An 18,228-nucleotide genomic window follows, 5' to 3' on the forward strand; every position below is an offset into this window, starting at 1 on the left:
ATGAAGTTCAAATAGTGTAAACAATACTATATAAACCCCTTAACAGTATAAAGACAAAATAGTCCTTCATCTGTTTCGGAACAAAAGTCAAGAAAGTCAAACCTAATGCAAGAAAAACGTAAATACTGTATAACAATATTAACAAGAATATTAAAATATCTTCCATTCCCTAATATTTTTAAAATAAAGTTGGTAGCGCAAAAAAAGTTTAGATACAATTTTATCAAACTTGAAATTCAAAATGTACGTATAACCTTATGACCCACTATCTACTTTATCATAGTGGTAGTTGTAATGGGAACACAGAATTGATTCCAAAACAAAAGTATCAATCCGATGCAAGTACTAACTCAGTATCAGAGTATCGATATCATTATTGATCCGGCTACCCTTAACATACACTGCAATGATGAGTTCCTGTGTGGGTAAAAAAACGCATTATATACACGATTGAAGCGAAACAATAAGGCAACTTTCTTCTGTAAAATACGGGAACTTCTTTTTTTTTTTTTCAGCGGCCCGGTATTAAATGACCTTCGGCTCGGTACAAGTCCACAGGCCTGTGGTTGCTGACCACTGATCCACATCAATTAAAATAAACAATGAAGACACATTTAAAAAAGGCTTTTTATGTTCCTGCATATGATTAAAGTTTATTTTTTTATGTTAAAAAAAAGCATTAAATCTTGTTGACTGGATGGGCTGCTCGGCACATGTGCCTTGAAAGCACCATGATCTAAACGGTATTTCTTCCCATTTTCTTTTCTTTTGTGAAGGCCACACACACTAAAAACACTGGGGACAAAATACGGACACTGGTACTAAAAACAACATTACATGGAAAATATATATTTTTACAGTCAAATACCATTAAATAATCAGATATTTTTAATATCGGTAATTTATATTTTGAGATCCTTATTGTCTTATTGAATAAGTGGGTGGCCAATCACAGTACCAGTAAAAATCATGACTACACAGTCAAATCGTTTAATGAACACTCTGTAAATAGGAACCATATGTTTACTGGCGCAGTGCTAAAATATGAAGTCTTTAAGTATGTGTGTGTATATATATATACATATATACATTGATGCCAGGTCCTTAGCTTGGCCAGGCTTTGATGCTAGGTCCTTAGCTTGGCCTTAGCAAGGCTTTGATGCTAGTTCCTTAGCTTGGCCAGGCTTTAGGGCTAGCTTGGCCTTTTGGCCGTACCTCTTGCCATGATCTTTGATTTTTGCATTTCGGAGATGGAATAAGAGCTTGCTCTGTCCACTCCACGCATCGGCCCGGTATTGCAGTACCTCCGGGAACGGTGCATTCGCAATGATCGCAGCAAGGCTTTAGGGCTAGGACCTTAGCTTGGCCTTTTGGCTGAGAGTAAGTGTCCCGGCTCCTAGGCTTTGTAGCGTATTATGAACTGATCGATAACGGATAATGGATAATGAATAACGAAGATAGAACAATAACCCTTAAAAACCCCAAAACCCCACATGAACTACAGTATAAACTTGCCTTTTTTTAATACTCACAGGTCAAGAAATATTAATGTATTTTACATAACATGTGGCTCACCTGGAGAGAGCTTGTCACAGTTGCCATGGCGCCAGCTGCGACTCGTTGACAGATTGGCTTCTCGTCTATTTAAGCTCAGTGCTCTCGCTCAACCATTGTCAGTCCGTCAACGAACCTCTGTCCCGCAAGACGTGGGTTCTGACTCGGTCGTGTTTCCTGTTGATATTTCCTGTCCGTTATTGTTCCCGTTTATTTTGTCCTGTTTAATATCAGTTTCCAGTTTTGTTCCCGTCTATTTTTGTCCTGTTTATTATTCTCTCCAGTTTTCGTTCCTGTCTAGTTTGTTCTGTTAAATTAGGCTATCCTGTTTGTATATCAATCCTGTCCGTCTCGTCCTGTCCTGTATCAACCCCATCCGTCCGATATCTGCTCAAGCAATTGGTGTCGATCTCGCCAGTCTCTGGCTTTCTGTCTTTCCACGGCAGACCGCTGCCTAACGTACATGACTCCCCATTTCCTGTAAAATAAAAGCATGTGTAAGAACGTCACGCATTTGGGTCCTAATCCTGTTCTGGTTAATGAAAGAACTGATAAAATTGTCCGCCATCTTGCTGCTAAGCGTTCCCCTAAAAAACAAAAACCTTGTGAAAGGCTGCGCAAAAAATGAGAAGAAATAGCGTGCTGTTTATTCAACATACATTGTATTCTTTTTTTGTCTATTTTTGAATGCACTACACCATACAGTGACATCTATTGGTCAAACATTACACTGTGTCCCTTTTAACAAAAAGGAACCGATTTGAAAATAAAAAGCAAGAATCATTGCAAAAGAACTCGTCTTGTTTCAGTTGTTCCTGCAAAAAAGATTGCAGGATGTTGGATCAACTCAACCCAAATAGTGGATCGGTCCATTTTTTGACCCCAATTGGGTTATTTTTCCGAAACAGTTTCAGAGTCTACATTGCCCAATGAAATGACATCAATTTGTGTAAAACAACCCCATACCGAGTATTTTTCAACTTAAATCAGGGTCATTTTGTATAGTTTCGTGCAAATTAATGAATTGGTTCGTTTTTGACCCTATGTTTGGGTTATCTCTGATCCACATACAGACTGCAAAAGTCCCACGGAATCCGAGAGGTTTATTTTCTCTAATGAGCGCGAGGTAATGCGATGCTGTCTCATTTGCATATAAGTGGCGTGTTTTCCCATCCGTCGGCCAGCTCTGAAGGGAGCAATTGTGGAGAACTCTGAAATTACATTTTATAAGTCGTATGTGCTACAAGGGCTGCTCCATTTCCCCCTCGATGCCTTAATGCATAACACATGGCGGACTGTACACCTGATCAAATACCTCAAGGGGGCCCTGCAGTTTGGAAAATTCTCAATTCTCTCCCTAAATAAAACAAACAATGGCTTCGCTAAATATATCGCATGTGCCTATTGTGCATCTCTTGACCTTTGAGTCCCCTCTCTCATCATGTGCACAGCAAAGTTACAGCTAATGCTAATGCTAAACGTCATTTGACTTGCTAAACATGCATTCACCTTCTTGACTGTGTTGTCCTTAAAACAGTTTTTGTTTAATACAAAGGTTACTGTGTTAGAAATGCAATACAAGGCTAAAAACGGATTTATAAAGTGTTCTGCATAGATATTTTGTCATTTTTTGAGCTTTAAGTTGAAAAATACAGTGAAATAATACTAGCCGCGGGTAGTACTGCTTCCGGGTTTCCCGTGTTACTGTCTGTTTATGATCTGGTTGTCATCAGTAGTCTCACACAATGGCTGACAAGACGGGTGCATGTTCTAATCCATCACCATCCATGTTGAAGAATTAGCAATGCAATGCCGTACATTTCTAAAAGTCTTTTTATATTGTAAATTGTAATAGTTAAGACAGATGTTATTTACTTTATTTTTGTAAAGTTATTGGCACATGATCTCAATGCATTCTTATGTAATGTGGAAGTTTTCCCCGTTTGTAGAAGGAATTAAAGCTTCAGTTACATGTGGACTGTGGTCATGTACTTTCTTTGTTGGTTTAGTTCGGTGTCATATCAATGGCACGACATTAACATCTTTCTTATAACAGTTTGATTGTAAAAAAAACACCTTTTTAGGTCAACAGTGGAAGACATTTTGGGTTGAATTGACCCAACTTTCTTTTTTGTTTTGCTGGAATAATTCCAACAGGTCTTTTTGGTCATTTTCTTTTTAAAGCCATAACACAAATGGACTAGTATCCTTATAACAATGCCAAAATGAGTTGTTTTTGTTTTACACATCCTCATTTTTGTTTTAAACATTTTTCCAAAATTGGGTTATTTTATTTAAATTATTTGCTTCTTTTTAGAAATATGATTATTTTAAAAATACACATGATAAGTTTCTGTAAACCTGATAAGTTTCTGTAAACCTCCCAAATTTTGCCATTTTGTTTTAAACAACTTTTATGCAGATTAATATTACTGCTTAGTAACACCTTCAATATCTGTATTTTTTGTAAATATATCATTTTTATAATAATAATAAAACCATGATTAAGCTTCTTAAAACAATGTCGAAGAAACTTTTTAAAAGAACCTTCAAAAAAATGTTTAGAAAAAAAAAAAAAAATGGACTTTAGAGAAAGATCCCCTATAAGAGCACTTTTTAAGATAATATTTCAATTTTTAGTTTGGTAACATCTATAATTAATACTTTTTATGAATATATTAATTTTTTTAAATACACACAAATAAGCCATTTTTTTCAGAAGTGATGTATAGAAATATGTGCAATTTACTTATTATATTCTATTGTTAAAGACAACTGGAAGTGATTTTGTTCAAACAAACAAAAATCATTAATCAAATATAAGGAAAAAAAAAAGAGCGATTTTGTTTTTTAAAATCTTCCAAAAAATAGTTTCTGTTGTTGAGTTTTTTCCCCCCCATCGATTACTTCTTAAATACCAAACAAATTGGACAAGGGTTTTCAAAATTTCACCTAAATAATGGTTAAAAGTAAACTGACAAAATAAGGTCATTTAAAAATAACCCAGCAAAAATGGTTTAAAGGGTGGATATTACTTTCTTAACTACATAGACTGTTTAATTTTGATTACAAATACACCTAAAATTGGGTCATTTTTTGCTCCCAAACATAATGACTGGCCCAATTTCTGACCCAATTGTCACTTAGAGTGTCCGGTTGGTCAAGACAGGTGGACACCTGCTTTTGCAACAGGCACAGTCACTCTGTGTCTCCCCCTTTTGGTAATAAAGTGTTGGAAAACTGTGCCCTGCCAGCCGCTCAACCACAAAATATCAAGTTTCTATTGGCAGAATTCGAGTGCAAATTGAAGGTCTGCAAAGAGAAAAACAGCAGCGATGTGAGAGGGATGCTTGTTTGGATCTTGACGGGCCGGATCATCACACTTGGGTTTCATATTGGAAGTGACAGCAAGCCTGCTATACATTCAAATAAAATCAACAGCTTTATATTTAGAAAGGTTTAATACACACTTCAGTTGCACTTTTGAAATTACACAACTACTTCGAAATTGGAAATGTAAACAGGGGGAGAACGGGTTAGCTCAGGGGTCGGGAACCTTATTGACCCAAAGAGCCATAGAAGAAATTTTTTTTTTTGAGAGAGCCACACCATATATATATCAGTGTTCATTTTACCTCTGAAAAGTGATGACTCGCACGCTTAAAAATCTATGGGTCCCAATAGAGATCTATGGGTCCCCAAAATTTAGTGTGCTCAGTGCCCTTTCCATCTGTCGTATTTTCCCTTACAATTTTTTTTTTCAAACATGTTTATTTATGTAGTTTAACATGTTATATTGTACATGTGTTTCCTTATATCAAAATTTTGACCCTGAGTTGCTCGACATGAATGAAGTTTATTATAAAAAAGTTCAAAAATAAAGTCGCTTGGACGTTCACTGTAGAAGGAATAAATACATGCAAATATAATTAAGTAGAATAATACATTTTCTTATTCAAATTAATATTTAATTTTCTGCATTATTTATATAATTATTGTTGGTAATACACTGATTAAAAGGGATCACCTCAAACCTGTCTTTTTTATTTTCTCCTTTTATACTTCCGTTTTTTCTTAACTTCTTTATACAACATAATCATTCGTAATATAATGCATCAAAGCAAGTGAGCCGTTTGAGAGCCGGCTCTTTAATGAGTTGAGCTGAAAAAGCCGGTTTTCTAAAAATAGACTACGCAACTCGAACTCGAGATCGGCGTGCAGACAAAAACTTGAACCGCGAGACCAAAACAACAATGGCGGATCTGCCTGACAAAAAGTTTGGAGTGTGGTAAATCTTTGTTAAAAAATGATAATGACAATTTTGTGTCAAAAAAGTTGACGCACGTTGATTTGACACAATGCATCCCCAGCAAAAATAATGCGTCTAGGACACAGTGACGCGGGCAAACGAGAACACTGATATACATATATATATATATATATATATATATATATATATATATATATATATATATATATATATATATATATATATATATATATATATATATATATATATATTTATTTATTAGGACAAAAATCAACAAAACCAGCACAAAAGTGAATTTATCATCATATTGCATTTCACTTTCTGTGATTTGATGACTTAATTAAATCTATGAAATAATAATAATGCCAGATCCTGTGTCCCATATCAATAATATACCAGAAAAAGTTGTCCCCCTCACTTAGTTCCTTAATAGCGTTGAAATGAAATGATCTGAAATGATCTGCATTTATATAGCGCTTTTCAAGTCAATGACTTCCCAAAGCACTTTACATTGTGCTTCACATTTCCCAATAGCGGCCGTGATCTGTGCAGCCATGTAAGGCGCTAACCTGCTTATTGGGGGTATTGGGGGTTCAGTGTCATAACCAAGGACACTTCGACATGTAACACGGACAAGCCGGGATTCAAACTGGGATCCCTTAATCCTAAAACGATCGCTCTACCTCCTGAGCTACTGCCGCCCAGTTGAGGCTCTTTTTCACCGTTCGTTTGGTTTCAAAACAAGGTGCAAGCAAAGTTCTTTTGTAAAAATGTCACAAAACACTGCAAATGATAAGGATATCGTTGTATTGACCTTCGGCGCAGACTGCACTAAGCGAGAGAAGGGAGTGCCTTACTCTGAGTGCACAGATCCGACCACCTCTAACGCTCACCCAAACGAATTGCTCTTAATGTTTGCTGGCGTTCTTATTTATTTACAGTTTGATTAGTGGGTTTTCATCGCAAAGTATCTCAACAGTGAACATTCATAGTTTAATAAATGTCCATTTTAAAGGGTTTCTTAGCTACATACTGCCAAACAGGGTATAATAATGTGACACACTAATTGTAAACTGTAGAAGAGAATGTGCCCGATATATACTGGACTGAACTTCTTGTTAAGACAGATTTGCCTCTGCTTTGCTAGTACTAAAGTCAAGATGGATACATTCTACTTTACTAAGTTACAGAGAAATGTGCAGTGGTTACCTTTTATTTCCGAGCCATATGTACTCATGAAAATAGTCATATATGGCTCGCGAGCCATTGAGTCGCGACCTCTTAGCTAGTTTGTTTAGGCCTGTAACAGATTCTACACTCTAGAACCATTTTGGACCATTTTTAAACCATCTTTCCGAAGTTTTTTGTACAAATTGGCTTACATTTTGGTTTGTTCTTGTCATGATTACTGATGTGACTCACTTGTGCCCATTCATTTGGCGCCAACCGCCGCAAGTTCTGATTGGCTCCCTGTCACTATTTGAACCCAGTCCTCTCAATCCCCTGTTGTCAGTCCATCTGCGAACCTCAGCTTATACTAGGCAAGGCTTTTTTGACCCTGACTCTCGCCTGTCACGTTTTTGCTCCTGTCTGTCTCCGGCTACGACCTGTTTTTATCCTGACCACGTCTGCTCTCCCGTCCGGGCTTACGACCTCTTTTTGTCCCCAGCTACGTTCACTCTCCCGTTCTGGTTTACGACTCGTTTCCGACCTCGACAGCGCTTTGCTCTCCCAGTCCCGGCTACTGACCAGTTTTTCCATCCCTGACACCTCCATCGCTCGCTACGGAAGATCCACTTCCGTGTTCGGATCACAGTCCGAATCCGAGAGCAACTTGCTTCCCCCGTCCAGCGAACACCGGATCGTGGGCACAGCCCTTCCTCTTACAATAAAACTTGTGGTAAACGTCACGCATTTAGGTCCTGTCAAAATTAGCTTTGTTGTTATTTAACCCAATTTTGGTGGTTGTTTATTTAAAACAAAATTAACCTTTTTTGTTGTTGTGGTTGTTGTAAACGGTATAATCCAATATATGACCTAGTTTTTAGGTGGTCATAAACAACTATACAATTTGAGCGGTTTTCAAACAATATTACAATTTTTTGTTGTTGTTTAGTGCAAAACATCAACAATTATTGAAGTGGGTTAAATACAATAGCAATTTTTTAAAATAATTTACTCGTAAAATACATTGATTAGAAAATTGTTTGGAGTGTTTTAAAAAAGTAAACTTCCAAATTTTTTAATTGCTTTAATGGTTACCTTTCCATCAGTCAATGTATCAATCTATCAAATATTTGATCAATCAATGGATTTATCAACAGACCAAGGGCTCAGGAGGTAAAGCGCTCGTCTTGGGATCAAGAGATCGCAGTTCGAATCCCGGCTCCTCCGTGTTACATGTCCTTGGGTAAGACACTGAACCCCTAATGCCCCCAATAAGCAGGTTAGTGCCTTACATGGCTGCAAGGCCACTATTGGGAAATGTGAAGCAGACTGTAAAGCCCTTTGGGAAGTCTTGACTTGAAAAGCGCTGTATAAATGCAGATCATTTCATTTTATTTTATTTCACCAACCGAACGAGCAACCGATCGATTGATCAAGGCCTAAACCAACTGACCAACCCGCTGACCGATCACTCGATCACTCGATCAATCAATCAATCAACCAATCAATCAATCAATTAATCAATCAATCAAAGCTTTAAAGGTACTTGATCATTAAATCTTTCAAGTTCCTTTAAGTTTGCTACCTCTGCTCAAAGAGGGTAACCCTGGAGTAGAGCTAAGATTCATGGCCCGAGCCCGAACCCGAACCCGAACCCGAGGCAATTTCGGGCCGGGTCGGGCCTGAAATGTCAGTCATACGGTCGGGTCGGGTCGGGTTCGGTCCTGCTTTTTTTTTTTTTAATTAATTAATAATTATAAATATATGTTCATTAAAAATATATACTTAAACTATGTATGGATACTAGACCAAGGAATACTTGTTATAAAATAAATAATTTGGATAAAACGGAGAAGGAGCTGTAATTGCTTTTAACGGAGCCAGAGCATGCTCTGTGCACGTGACGTGACGTGAATGCTGTCCTCTTAATAATCTTCCCCTCCGCAAATTCGCGTGATTTTGGCCTGGTATCCCTGATATGGAGTCGGACCAACAAGAAGTTAAGGATAAACTCAAGAGAGGAGAACTGACGAGGAAAACGCACTCTGGTAAGAGTTTTAATAAGCGTTTTATATAGAATACGATCGCTTTTGTCGGAAGTGTACATTGACGTTGGTGACATTTTCATCCGCGTTAAAAAACGCAATTTGCAGAATAAAATCACGCTTTATTGTTTAAATAAACGCGTTATATAGACTAGGATCTCCCAATTATTATAATTAGCTCGCTTTATTGTTTTAATAAGCGTTTTATATAGAATACGATCAGGGGGGGGGGGATTTGCATAGGAGTCGGAAAAGGGCACAACACGTCAACACCCCCTCAATGATAGTGCCGCGCTAAAATCTTAAGGACGTACTACTACTGCTGCTGTGGATTATGGCCCAATGATCAAGTCGTCAAAATGACGGACGCCCTTAAATGTTTTCGCTACCTCAAAAAAAAAAACCCGTCAATGACAGATTGTCGCTTAATGTAACATCTGCAGTGCAGACACAGAAATATAAAAGATGTAAATGTTTATACAGTTTTATTTAACTTAGGCCTAGATGTTGTAACAAAAGGCAGAGTTTAATTTGTTATCATAAATCACCCCTCCTTATAAATAAAATATGTAATTTCGGGCCCCCTCGGGCCGGGCCAGCAAATCCAGTTAATTAGTCGGGCTCGGTCCGGGTCGGGTTTAATACCCCTCGGGCCTGCGTCGGGCTCGGGTGCTTTTTTTGGGCCCGATCTTACCTCTACCCTGGAGCATATCCTCAGTTGCTGTGTGAAGGCCCTGAGGAATGGGCGCTACTGTAGGCGCCATGACCAAGTCCTGAAGCCCATACCCAACACCCTCAGCTGTGGGATTTGCCAATGCATGCGTCTCTGCCCAATGAAGAATTCGATCGCTTTCGATGGGGAGAAGCCACCATCGGCTGCCAAGCTACCTCACCTGGGAGATGAAAGTTGACCTGGGGAAGCAACTGAAATTCCCAGAATCAATTGCCACCACAACACTGCGGCCTGACGTGCTGCTTATCCCTCGGGCCTCCAAGCAAATCAAACTCCTGGATTTCATGGTACCATGGAAGGACTGTATTGAGGAGGCCAATGAGAGAAAGAGGGCAAAATATGCTGAACTAGTGTGAACCTATTGTGGTGGGATGCAGACGGTTCGCTGGCCAGTCTCTCTGCAGGGCTTACAGCATCACAGGAGCCAACAAGTGAAGGGCCACTACGGAGGTCACAGAGGCAGCAGAGGGTGCCTCAAGGTGGCTCTGTTTGAGAAGTACACCATGGGTGAGGTAGCACTACCTGGACACAAGATGGGGTTTGATCAACCCCAGCTGGCTCGTCTGGGTGAGGGTGTATGATGTTTGAAAGACCTGAAACACCCTGTGACTCCAGGTAACGTCACCGATGATGTGTCCAGGTTGCATCAGTCGATGTCTGTTAAAAGAGTTATGAGCTAACGCTTCAAAGCTGTCCCACTATTCAGCTGCTTAAATATTGAGTTCAAACTCCCCAGTTATTTCAACTGTTAAATTAAAGCGAAAAACTGCTTAGAGTCATAAGTTTTGACAGGACAAATTTGGACAACGCTGTACATCCTTAAACTCACTGAATTGTTCAACTAATTGCAGAATAGAGTTTGCGATTAAAAAAAAATGTTCATTTGATGTTCAAGCAGGTTTGAAACTGTAACTAAAATCGGCAATTCATATCAGTTTGTGTGTACAAGCAGCAGAATATACCAACTTGTGCCTGCCTGCAGCCTGAGGAGACATATGCCGAAATTCACAACTTTGAAATGTGAAGAAAAGCTCTCTGCCAAGTCTCATTAGAACCTTTTGGAGCGCTATTTGCGGTATCCGCGTGAAAGTGGGCCAGATCCTTGATCAGCGCTGTCATAATAGCAGCATTCCAAACACAACAAACCCTCAAAGTTAGTTTTTACATGACTAATATTCCCAAACAATATTTTCCACCAGGCTTTCTGTGTGTTCTGGTCTTCTGACGGCGTTCCCCATGTTAAGTGGAAAAACATTCTTTGCTATGTATGACTAAATTGTTCGACAGGCCTAAAGTCTGTTTAGCAGGATTTAAACCGGAATGATTTGGCCCTACAATTCTGATGACAAAGTAATTTGACTGGTCGACATAGTAATATATAAAGTATATGATCACGCTAATACGATGCCAAGGTAATATTAGGACCTTTTTTTCCGTAAATTCGTACAGTTAGAAAACGTGCTTGAGCATTGCTGTGATATTAAAAGCTAATTACATCCACTGATTTGACTGAACTCGGTTGTAATGGTAAATTTTCGGTGTGGCTACTTATTTCACAATGGATATAGCTATACAATTTATGTCAGTTCTATTTATCTTGAAGAGTGAGCTTTTTAGTTTCTAGGAATCATGTAACAATATTTAAACGTCAAGTTATGATCGTTTTCACAATAGTGTCACGATACTGCATAAAATACTAAAATGGAAATCGTACATAACACCAGTAACAAAAAATACATTTGAGTATCATGAGCTACCATTTTTGATATTGGCCAAAGTAGGTAAAATATATTTTTTGTTACGACAATATGAAACATATTTTATTTTATAATAACTTCAAGGGAAACTGTGTGATATTTAGCCACCAGTTAGTGTTGTAATGCATAGTACGACCAAGAACGAGGGCTAAAAAGCACAAAGAAGAAAACAAAATGAGGAGACTCAAAGGAATAAACTGCACTGTTTATTTCTTATTTTTCGCCAAGGCGTTTGCAATATTTTTGTTTTTGAGGCACCTGCAGCAGCAAGATGGCCAACATGTCACAGATCAGAACGGACACAGGACTCAATTGCATACGTTACTCAGTTTTTATTGAAAAGAGAGTGAGAGTAAGGCTTGCTTGCTTGCTTGATCCGACGACTGGCGGAAAACGGAAGCGAGCGAGGTGGGAGTGACACTTCCGTGTCGGACTAAGACAGGCGGGAATGATAAGTCGTTTGGCCAGGGCTGGAGATCAGAGGCGATGTCAAGTTCGTAATCAGGGTCGTAGGCAGGAGGCAGGCAGAACAGGTGTAGTCAGGTCCATGAAACGGGTCAAAAACGGAGATCAGGCAGGAGACAGGCTTTAACAGGGACGGAGTCGGAAGGGAATGCTCACTGAGTGAAACATAACAATTCGCAACGATCTGACAAAGTCTGAACTGAAGCCGGGGGCTTAAGAAGGGTGTGGCCACCAATCAGCTTGTCCGGGCTGTTGGTGCCAATCAAGCCGCCCAGGCCTAGGTGTTCCCAATTGGCAATTATGACACAACAATCACGCCAGCTCACTCTAGGTGAATATGTTATGTAAAATAAATACAAAACTTTGACTTACTAAGTTAGAAACACATATTTGTATGAAAGTTGATATATTTTTTTACTTATTATTTGAATTAATATTGCTAAATAATACGAAATATCCCTTTAAGAGGCTTGATAATCAGAAAGTGACCAGAACGTTCCTGATTAAAGCGAAACCGCAGAGAACTGGCTACCAGAGGTTTTTATATGGACTTGTTCTAATATTGTTTAATATTATATAAAGCAATTGATAGCAAAACTAAAATGGATTTAAAAGATGAAAAAAATCTAAATTAGTCAATAATGCAATTTGGTAGCAACAAGTCCATGCTCCCAAAAATCCGATTGTTTTTGCCCCAATAACTAATAAATGAATAACGCAAATTTAATATTTTAATTCTTTATTTAGTGTTTTTTCCAATTAAAGAGACTGTGTTTTTATTTAATGCTTCCTATTGATCAAAATAACTTCAATATTTAAAAAACAAAAACAATATTGCTGCTACGGGTACCCAGAAAACTAAAACCTTATGAAAAGGCCGAGCAAAAATATAAGAGAAAAATGTAGCGGTTTAGTCCTTTGGTATGTATGTTTTTCTCATGCTTTTTGGTTTTTACTCTCACTCTCACGGCTCAATGCAGTGACAACTAGTGGTCAAAAATACACACTGTCCCTTCAATCGAAACTTGATTTCTACGAACAAAGAAAGCGTTATTTCAAACTGGCTCGAAATTTTGCTGAGTTTTGTAAATGATCTGTTGTCGTAATCCAAACCGAGACAGCTCTGATTGGCTAATGAATACTTGAGCCTCCGCAACAACTTCAAATAATATTTGCTAACCATTTGCTTTAAATCACTCATGTCTCTTCCATGCAATGTCAGGTTTAGCTATTGTAGAGAGAGGCTAACGTTGTGTAATGATCTCAAGTGATGCATGAATGAAGAATGAGTAGTTAAAGTTTCTTACAACATTTGGATTTATAAGTACTTTGCTGATCCATTTTTTGCGCATTGATTGGAAAAATACAGTGTCCATTCTTTACTGACCGGTAACATTTCTGGTGTCTACCCCTATTTATCACTTTAATCACTTGCTTACTCAATGTACACACAGGCTTAATCCTCTTAAAATTGGCACAGGTCTTAAACCTAAGTGGAAAAAACATGCATCATTAAAATTAAACACTGAAGATAGTGGTTGGAAAATGAACGAATGGAAAATTGTAGTACCAGTTGCCAGAAAAGCTAGCTTTTCTAAATATTATTTTACGATATTTCTAATTTACTGAGGATAGTGGTTGGAAAATGAATGGATGATAAGTTGTAGTACCAGTTATCAGAAAATCTAGCATTTATAAAAAATATTTTACTATATTTCTAATGTACACACAGGCTTAATCCTCTGAAAATTAGCATGAGTCTCAAACCTAAGTGGAAAAAACATGCATCATCAAAATTGAATCCTGAGGAAAGTGGTTGGAAAATGATTAAATGGAAAACTGTAATCCTAGTTGCCGGAAAAGCTAGCTTTTCTAAATATTATTTTGTTATATTTCTGACCTGTTTTTACATTAAAACAAAATTCCAAAAAGTAAACATGTCTACTAATCCTTTTTAAATTATGCTTCTAATTTCATTATATGTTTAACTCTTATTCTAAAATACTAAGAAAAATAATAGTTAACATGAATCATTAACTTACTCCTTTTACATGTTTTCTGTATTTCACTATATCTGTATTTTTGTTTTCAAAATGTAATTTTGTCTTGCCATGGCGCCCGATTGGTCCTGCCCGTGTGGTGCCATCTGCGGCTCGTTGACGGATTGGCTTCCCTTCTATTTAAGCTCAGTGCTCTCACTCAACCTTTGTCAGTCCATCAACGAACCTCTGCACCCATAAGACGTGGATTTACACTCTAGCCGTTTTCCTTCCCGTGTTTCTTGTCCGGTATTGTTCCCGTCTATTTTGTCCTGTTCAATATCGATCTCCAGTTTCGTTCCCGTCTAGTTTGTCCCGTTTAATTTCGATATCCAGTTTTGATATCAATCCTGTCTGTCCCATCCTGTCAGGTATCAACCCCATTTGCTCAATATCTTCTCGTGCAATTGGTATCAAGCTCGTCGGCTTCTGGCTTCCCGTCATTCCATGCCAGACTGCTGCCGTACATCTCCCGCCCAACGATCGCCAAATCACTGGCGTTTGTTTTAACGTGCATGACTGCCCCATTTCCCGTAAAATAAAAGCTTGTCTGAGAAACGTCACGCATTTGGGTTCTCCTCCTGTCCCAGTTCATGAAAAATCCATAAAATAATAAAATAGATTGGCTCATTTGAAGTATGATTTTATAATCTTAATGGAATAAAATCCTTAAAATGTGAAATTGTATAAATTAACCCCTATACATGATAATACAAACAATTTTCATCATTTTTAGGATATTGTTTCTTTCTTTACTTTAAATTTTTGTTATACATATGGTAAGGAAATGGATGGTCTTATGATTATTTTTCTAATTTTGATATATTTTCTGTTTTTTAATGTGACTACATTCTTAAATAATAATTGAAAAAAATATTGAAATGACCAAACTGGTCTAATATGCCATTTGGCATATCAATGGCATTGGTTTAAATTAATTTTTGTAGAATATTTTTTTTTTGAAACAAGAACATGGTTTATATCATATCCTGTGTTGGATTATTATTAATATTATTTTTAAATGTTTTTTCACGTCAAATCTCTTTTTAATAACGTCCTCTATGTTGTCATTGATAGAGACAAGTGTCTTTGTTTGCGATTGAATTTGCCCATCCCAGTCATATAGTTTCACTTATTTGTGCATTGGGTTGAAAGGCCCTGTCAGGCCCAGGCTCTGTGCTTCCATCTTGCCGTCCTTTTATGGAGAGGGGGGGGCCCATGAGTCTAGTTAAAAGGTGTGCGATTCCCACCACGAATCTAATTAGATCTCTGACTGGGGTCTGAAAAGAAAAAACAGAGAGAAAAGCATAGAGGGATAAAGGTGCTATAGCAGCTACCTCACACCCCTGCTGCACCTTGGCCTGAGTCATCCCCCTGCTTCCTCCTTGCAGTAGAAAAACAAAGTCCTGCAGGCTAATGAAGTTTGTAATTAAGGAGATTCTGTCTGGGTGAGCGAGTAATTAGGACGAGGCTTCTCGGGGGTGTTAGTGGCACCGAGCGTATAACTGCAGTGGCGTGAAAAAGTATTTGCCCCCTTCCTGATTTCCTTATTTTTTTGCATATTTAGCACTCACTATTTCAGATCATTAAATCGATTTTAAAATCACGCAGAGACAACTCAAGGAAATAAAAAATGCAGTTTTGAAATGTTGATTCCATTTATTAAGGCACAATTAAATCTCGGCTTACCTGACCCTATGTGATAATGTAATCCATCCCCCCACCCCCGTTAAATCCCAAAGTGACTGTGAATAACTACAGTTTTGGGGAATCTGACTGCCACCACCTGTTTTTAAACAAGACATTTTCTGTTAGACAAAGTGAAGAAGGTTACAAAATCTCAACAACCCAATAGACATGCCACGATTCAAAGAAATACCATAGTAAATTAGGAAAAAAGGGAAATGTATCTGTCCGGAAAAGTTCACAAAGCCATTTCAATGTGAACCACTGTCAGAGCCATTATCAACAAATGGAGAAAACTGGGAACGGTGGAAAACATTAACAGGAATGGTAAACAAACTAAGAATATTCCAAATATGCAACGACGGCTCACCCGGAAGTTTACAAAAAAACTCGAAAAACCTCCAAGGAACTGCAGCCCTTGCTGGTGTGAGTTAAGATCAGTGTTCATGACTCTACTATAATACACCAAACAAAAATCACATCCATGGGAGAGTTACAAGGCGAAATGCACTGCTGTCACAAAATAACACAAGGAGTTTACTCACATTTGCCAATAGGAATCTTGATGATCCTCGAGACTTTTGGAGAAACGTTCTAAGAAGAGATAAGTCAAAAATGAAAGTTTTTAGAAGGTATTCAGCCTGTTACATCTGGCGTAAAAACGGTACAGCATTTGACAAAAAGAACATGATGCCAACACTTAGGCATGGTGGTGGCAGTGTGATGGTCTGGAGCTGCGTTGCTGCCTCCGGACCAGCACAGCTTGCTGTGGTTGACGGAATAACGAATTCTGTTGTTTTCCAGAGGATCCTGAAGGAGAACATCCATCAGTTCGTGCCCTCAAACTCAAGCGCTCTTGGGTCATGCAGCAGTACAACGATCCAAAACACACCAGCAAGTCTACCTCTGAATTGGTCAAAAAAACTGACAAAATGAAGCTTCTGGAGTGACCAAGTCAAAGGCTGGGTTTAAATCCAATTGAGATGGTGCAGTGTGACGTTAAACAGGCTGTTCATGCTAAAAAACCCTCCAATATGGCATCTCATCTCATCTCATTAACTGCACCGCTTATCCTCAGTAGGGTCGCGGGGGTGCTGGAGCCCATCCCAGCAATCATCGGGCAGTGGGCAGGGGACACCCTGAACTGGTTGCCAGCCAATCGCAGGGCACACAGGGGCAGACTCACTCATTCACACCTAGGGACAATTTGGACCGGCCAATCCACCTGAAATGCATGTCTTTGGAATGTGAGAGGAAACCGGAGTGCCCGGAAGAAACCCACGCAAGCACGGGGAGAACATACAAACAATGCACAGGAAGTCCGGTAGCTGGATTTGAACCCACACAGGAGGTTCCCAAGACCTTAGAACTGTGCCGTACACACGCTAACCACTGCGCCGCCGTGCTGCCCCCAATATGGCATATTCGAAACAATTTTGCAAAGGAGAATGGGCCAAAATTCCTCAACAGTTTCGTAAAATACTCATTAGCAATTCTCGTGAATGTTCGATTTCTGTTATTGCTGCCAAAGGTGGCCCAACTTGCTATCAGGTTCAGGGGGCAATTACTTTTCCACACAGGGCCAGATAGGTTTTTTTTTGTGCCTTCATAAATGGAATCAACATTTTAAAACTGAATTTTGTAATTTCTTGGGTTACCTCTGTGTGATACTAGAATCGGTTTGATGATCTGAGACCTTTGTGAGTGATACATATGCAAAAAACACAGAACTCCAGAAGGGAGCAAATACTTTTTCACAGCACTGTAGGTCCACTGTCACCGTCCCTTTTGGATTTACGTCCACAAAATCTTTAATGGGCTTGCTTTATCGTCCGTAAATGTGCTGATGTAAAAAGTTGCCGTATAATTTAAGATCAAAATACGCCGACGCAACAGCACGTCGCGTCGGCTAGCGCGCTATGGATCTCTGATGTGTTGTGAAATCAGATATAATTGCCGTAAAATGGCTGAGGGACACGACTTTGCTCTGTTCGCAGAGAAGACATGTCCGCCCTAATTATCACATTTACTTCAGATTGGTTGACTATGCAGCTGATAAAGAAAGTTCACCTGGCCTCAATTAACTATATTTATCTGAGATTATCCCTCCGTGAGATTTCTGTTCTGCCGGAAAGATTAGCGGCAGTAAGAGTTGCATATGCAGGATGAATACATTTTCCACGTCTTTGACGTTTTCAAAGGTAGATAAATTAAAATAATGGAATAAGGTGTAGCGGCAATTTTGTGGATTTAATAGCTGGATGCCTTAAAAGAAAGTATATAATATATATTGTGCTGAAAATATTCAGCATGTTACAATTGTAAAAAAAATCCAATTGCAGGTTATGAATGCTCATTATTTCATGTTTTATATAATTATATATATGTATACACACACATCCAGACGCTTCCCTACTTACGACCTTTCGACTTACGTGAAGCGGTAGATACGGACATTTTTTTCAGGATGTCCAAAAATGTCGGACACTTCTGTAAGTTTGATTTTCTTTAT

The 18,228-nt window shown here is 38.6% G+C and overlaps 1 pseudogene; it reads left to right on the forward strand.

Annotated features, from left to right (window-relative positions):
• The first annotated feature begins 1,192 nt into the window (after positions 1-1,192).
• LOC148354027 (U2 spliceosomal RNA) lies at positions 1,193-1,326 on the forward strand (annotated as a pseudogene).
• The last annotated feature ends 16,902 nt before the right edge of the window (positions 1,327-18,228 follow it).

This window comes from Urocampus carinirostris, chromosome 13 (genome assembly GCF_059441175.1).
Source record: "Urocampus carinirostris isolate Australia breed hairy pipefish chromosome 13, RoL_Ucar_1.0, whole genome shotgun sequence".
NCBI classification, from domain to species: domain Eukaryota; kingdom Metazoa; phylum Chordata; class Actinopteri; order Syngnathiformes; family Syngnathidae; genus Urocampus; species Urocampus carinirostris.